The sequence below is a fragment of the Pan paniscus genome, chromosome Y (genome assembly GCF_029289425.2).
Source record: "Pan paniscus chromosome Y, NHGRI_mPanPan1-v2.0_pri, whole genome shotgun sequence".
In the NCBI taxonomy this organism is placed as follows: Eukaryota; Metazoa; Chordata; class Mammalia; order Primates; family Hominidae; genus Pan; species Pan paniscus.
This window is the reverse complement of record NC_073273.2, coordinates 8103176-8109647: the sequence shown is the minus strand read 5'-3', so window position 1 is coordinate 8109647 and position 6472 is coordinate 8103176.

Genomic DNA, 6472 nt, shown 5'->3' with positions numbered 1-6472 from the left:
GCTTGATATTCTGTGTTTCACTATAGGCCTCAGCGGGCTGAGAAAATTCCTTAATAGATTCTACAAAAATAGTGTTTCCAACATGCCTAATCAAAAGAAAGGTTTCAGTCTCTGAGCTGAATCCACACATCACAAATCAGTTTTCTACATAGCTTCTTTCTAGTCTTTATCAAAGGATATTCAGTTTTTCATTATAGGCCTCAATGCCCTTTGAAATGTTCTGACACACAATCTACAAAAAGAACGTTTCCAAACTGCTGAATCAAAAGTAAGGCTTAACTCTGTAAGCTGAATGCATACATCACAAAACAGTTTCACAAACAGCTTCTTTCTAGTTTTTATTTCAAGATATTCAGTTTTTCACTACAGGCCTCAGTGGGCTCAGAAATGTCCCTTCACAGATTCTACAAAAAGAGTGTTTCCAAACTGCTGAATCCAAAGTAAGGTTTAACTCTGTGAAGTACATACACACGTCACAAAACAGGTTCACAGCTAGCTCCTTTCTTGTTTTTATTTCAGGATATTTTGTTTTTCACTTAAGCCCTCAGTGCCCTTTAAATTCTCCCTTCAGAGATTCTGCAAAAAGGGTGCTTTTAAACTGTTGAATCAAAAGAAAGGATTAACTCTGTAAGCCAAATGCAGACATCACAAAGCAGTTTCACAGATAGCTTTTTTTGAGTTTTTATCATGGGATATTTCCAAACTGATGAATCAAGAAAGTTTTCATTCTGTGAGCTGAATCCACACACCACATATCAGTTTCACAGATACTTTCTTTCTAGTTTTTATCATGAGATATTCGGTTTTTTACTGTAAGCCTCAATGCCCTCCAAAATTTCCATTTGCATATTCTACAAAAAGCCATTCCAATCTGCTGAATCAAAAGTAAGTTTTAACTCTGTGAGCTGAAGGTACACATCAGAAAGCAGTTTCACAGATAGCTTCTTTCTATTTTTATCATGGGATATTCTGTTTTTCACTACAGGTCTCAGTGGGCTGAAATGTCCCCTGGCTGATTCCACAATAAGGGTGTTTCCAAACTGCTTAATCAAAAGAAAGGTTCAATCCTGAAAGCTGAATCCACACATGAGAAAGCAGTTTCACAGATTCACAGTTTCACAGTTTCTCACTTTCATTTTAGGATATATATTTTTTTCACTATAGGCGTCAGTGGGCACCAAAATGTTTCTTTGCAGATACTATAAGAGGAATATTTTGAAACTGTTGAGTCAAATGTTACACTGAAAAATGTGAACTGAATGTGTATGTCACAAAGCAGTTTCACAGATAGCTTCTTTCTAGATGTTATTTTGGGATATTCAGTTTTTCACTATAGGCCTCAGTGAGGTCTGCAATGTCACTTTGCAGATTCTACAAAAAGAGTGTTTCCAAACTGCTGAATCAAAATTAAGGTTGAAATCTTTGACATTAATGTACACATCACAAAGCAGTTTCACAAATAGCTTCTTGCCAGTTTTTATTTTGTGATCTGTTTTTCACTGTAGGACTTACTGTACCCCAAAATGTCACTTTGTAGATTCTAGAAAAAGTGTTTCCAATCTGCTGAATCAAAAGAAAGGTTTCACTCTGTGAACTGAATGCACACGTCACAAAGCAGTTTGGCAGGTAGATTCTTTCTAGGATATTTTATTTTGTGATATTCAGTTTTTCACTTTTAGGACTCAGTGGGCTCTCAAATGTCCCTTTGCAGATTCTACAAAAAGAGTGTTTCAAAACTACTGAATCAAAAGTAAGGTTTAACTCTGTGAACTGCATGCACATGTCACAAAACACGTTCACAAATATCTTCTTTCTTGTTTTTATTTCAGGATACTTGGTTTTTCACTATAGGGCTCTGTGGTCTCTAAATTGTTTCTTCACAGACTCTAGAAAGAAACTGTTTAAAAACATCTGATTCAAAAGGAAGATTCAACTTTGTGAACTGAATGCACACATCAAAAGCAGTTTCACAAATATCTTCTTTCTAGGTTTTATCCAGAGATATTCAGGTTTTCACTATATGCCCCAAAGAGCTCCAAAACCCTTTGCAGATTCTACAAAAAGTGTGCTTCCAACCTGCTGAATCAAACAAAAGATTTCACTCTATGAGCTGAATGCATGCATCACAAAGAAGTTTCAAAGATAGCTTCTTCTAGGTTTTCATCATGGTATATTTGGTTTTTCACTATAGGCCTCAATGCCCTCCAAAATGTCCCTTTGCAAATACTACAAAAAATAGTGTTTCCAACTTGCTGAATCAAAGGACAGGATTACCTCTGTGATCTGAATTCACACATCACAAGGTAGTTTCATGGATAGGTTTTTCTGTAGTTTTTGTCATGGGATATTCAGTTTTTCACTATATGCCTCAGTGCATTCCCAAATGTCTCTTTGCAGATTCTACACAATGAGGGTTTCCAAACTGCTGAATTAAAAGAAAGGTTTAACTCTATGAGCTGAATCCACACATCACAAAGCAGTTTCACAGATAGCTTCTTTCTAGTTTTTATCAGAAGATTTTTGGTTTTTCACTATAGGCCTCAATACCCTCATAAATGTGCCTTCTCAGATTCTACAAAAAGAGTGCTTCCAAACTTCTGAATTAAAAAACAAGAAAGGTTTCACTCTATGAGTTTAATGCACAAATCACAAAACAGTTTCATTGACAGCTTCTTTCTAGTTTTTATCATGGGATATAGTGTTTTTCAGTACAGGCCTTCTGGGCCTTGAAATACCCTTTCACAGATCCTACAAAAAGTGTGTTTTCAAATTGTTGAATCAAATGTAATGCTGTACACCACGAACTGAAAGCACACAACACAAAGGAGTTTCACAGATAGTTTCTTTCCAATTTTTATTTTGGGATATTCCATTTCTCACTATTTGCCTCAGTGGGCTCCTAAGTGTCGCTTCACAGATTCTACCAAAAGAGTGTTTCCAAACTGCTCAATCAGAAGTAAGGTTTAATATCTGAGCAGAATTTATACATCACAAAGCAGTTTCACAAGTAGCTTCTTACTAGTTATTTTGGGATATTCTGTTTTTCACTGTAGGCCTTACTATGCCTGAAAATGTCATTTTATAGGTACTGTAAAAAGAGGGTTTCCAATCTGCTGAATCAAAATAAAGGTTTCACTCTGTGGGCTGAATGCACACATCACAAAGGAGCTTCACAGATAGATTCTTTCTAGATTTTTTTTTTATGAGATGGAGTCTCACTCTGTCAACCAGGCTGGGGTGCAGAGGCTGGATCTTGGCACACTGCAACTTCTGCCACCCTGGTTCAAGTGATTCTCCAGCCTCAACCTACCAAGTAGCTGAGATTTAGGCTCCTGTCACTGTGCCCAGCTAATTTTTGTTTTTATACTAGTGATGGGGTTTCACCATCTTGGCCAGGCTGGTCTTGTACTCCTGACCTCGTGATCCACCCACACAGCATCCCACAATGCTAGGACTATGGGCATAAGCCATGATGCACAGTCAATTATTTTTCTAGTTTTAATAGTGGCATATTCATTTTTTCAGTATAGACCTCAATGCCATTTGAAATATCCCTTCACCGATTCTAGACAAAGAGTGTTCCCACACTTTTGAATCAAAAGTTAAATTTAACTCTGTGAGCTGGATGCACACATCACAAAGCAATTTCACAAGTAACTTCTTACTAGTTTTTATTTTGAGATATTCTGTTTTTCACTGTAGGCCTTACTGCGCCCCAAAATATCACTTTGTAGATTCTACAAAAAGAATGTTTCCAATCTGCTGAATCAAAACAAAGGCTTAACTCTGTGAGCTGAATGCACACATCACAAAGCAGTTTCACAGATAGCTTGTTACTAGTTTTTATCCCGGGCTTTTCAGTTTTTCACTGTGGATCTCAATATACTCTGAAATGTCTCTTGGTAGAGTTTAAAAATCAGTGTTTCCAAACTGCTGAATGAAAACAATGGTTTAGCTCTGTGAGCTGAATGCACACATCAAAAATCAGATTCAGAGATAACTTCTTAATAGTTTTTATTGTGAGATAATTGGTTTTTCACTATAGGCTTTACTGCACTCTGAAATGTCTCCTGCAGATTCTACAAAAAGAGTGTTTCCAAACTGCTGAATGAAAAAAAAGGTTTAAATCTGTAAACTGAATCCATACCTCACAAAGCAGTTTTACAGAGAGTTTCTTTCAATTGTTTATCAAAGAATATTTGATGCTTCACTATAGACTTCAATGCCCTCCCAAATGTCCCTTTGCTGAATCTACAAAAGGAGTGTTTCCAAACTGCTGAATCAATGGTAAGGTTTAACCCTGTGAGCTGAATGCACATATCAGAAAGAAGTTCTATGACAACTTCTTTCTACTTTTTGTTTAGGGATATTCATTTTTTTGCTATAGGCCTTAATGCACTTTGAAAGGTACCTTTGCAGATTCTACAGAAAGAGTGTTTCCAAACAGCTGAATCAACAGGAAGGTTTAACTCTGAGCTGAATGCATACATCACAAAGCAGTTTTACAGATAACTTCTTTCTAGTTTTTATCTGGGCATATTTGGTGTTTCATTATGGGCCTTGCTGTTCTCCGAATTGTCCCTCACAGATTCTACAAAAAGAGTGTTTCCAACCTGCAGAATCAAAAGATAGGTTTAACTCTGTGAGTTGAATGCACATATCACAAAACAATTACACAGATTTCTTCTTCGTAGTTTTTATCACAGAATATTCAGCTTTTCACTATAGGACTTACTGCGCACTGAAATGTCCCTTCACTGATTCTACAGAAAGAGTGTTTCAAAACTGCTGAATCAAAAAAACAGTTTAATTTTGTGAGCTGAATCAACACTTCATAATTCAGTTTCACAGATAGCTACTTTCTAGATTTTATCACAAGATAGTCAAAATTTTTCCTATTTGCATGGTGGGCTCTGAAATGTCTGTTCTAGATTCTATAAAAGAGTGTTACCCTACTGTGGAATAAAAAGAAAGGTTTAACTCTGTGAGCTGAATGCAGACACCACAAAGCAGTTTCACAGATAGCTTCTTTCTGGACTTTGTCACAAGATATTTTGTTTTTCACTATAGGGCATAGCAGGCTCTGAAATATCCCTTCATACAATCCACAAAAAGAGTAATTCCAAACTGCTGAATCAAAAGAAAGGTTTAACTCTGTGAGCTAAATGCACACAATACAAAGAAGTTACACTGACAGCTTTTTTTTTTTAGTTTTTATTGTGGGATATTCTGTTACCACCATAGGTCTTAACTGTGCTCTAAAATATCTCTTTGCATAATCTACAAAAAGAGTTTTTCCATCTGCTGAATCAATAGAAAGTCTTTTTTTTCTTTTTTTTTGAGATGGATTATTGCTCTGTCATCCAGGCTGGAGTGCAGTGGTGCAATCTCGGCTCACCACAAGCTCTGCTTCACAGGTTCATGCCATTCTCCTCCCTCAATCTCCCAAGTAGCTGTTTTTCCCCTTAGGCCTCAGTGGCTCTCAAATGTCCCTTTGCAAATTTTCCAGAGTGTTTCCAACCTGCTGAATCAGAAAAAGGTTTAACTCTGTGAGATGAATCCATACATCACATAGCAGTTTCAAGGATAGCTTCTCTCTAGTTTTTGTCTCGGGATATTCAGTTTTTCCCCATGAGCCACAGTGGGCTTCCAAATGTCCTTTTGCAATTTCTTCAAAAAGAGTTGTTTCCAACCTGCTGAAACAAAAGGAAGTTTTACCTCTGTGAGATAAATTCACTCATCACAAAGCAGTTTCACAGAGAGATCCTTTCCAGTTTTTACCCCGGGATATTTGACTTTTCCCGATAGGCCTGAATGGAATCCCAAATGCCCCTTAGCAGATTCCTCAAACTGAGTGTTTTCAAACTGCCGAATCAAAATAAATTTTTAACCCTGTGAGATTAATTAAAACATCATACAGCAGTTTCACAGAAAGCTACTTTCTAGTTTTTCTGGGGATATTCTGATTTTCCCCTTAGGCCTCAATGGACTGCCAAATGTCCATTTGCAGATTCTCCACAAAGAGCATTTCCAACCTGCTGAATCCACATAAAGTTTTAACTTTGTGAGTTGAATACACACATCACAAAGTAGTTACACAGGCAGCTTCTTTCTTCTTTTTATCTAGGGATATTGAGTTTTTCCCAAAAGGCCTCAGTGGACTTACAAAAGTTCCTTTGCAGATTCTCCAAGGAGATTGTTTCCAACTTGCTGCACCATGAGCATGAAATGTTCTTCCATTTGTTTGTGTCCTCTTTCATTTCTTTGAGCAGTGCTTTGTTGTTCTCCTTGAAGAGGTCCTTCATGTCCCCTGTAAGTTGGATTCCTAGGTATTTTATCCTCCTTGAAGCAATTGTGAATGGGGGTTCACTCATGTTTTGCCTCTCTGTTTTTCTGTTATTGGTGTATAGGAATGCTTGTGATTTTTGCCCTTTGATTTTGTATCCTGAGACTTTGCTGAAGTTGCTTATCT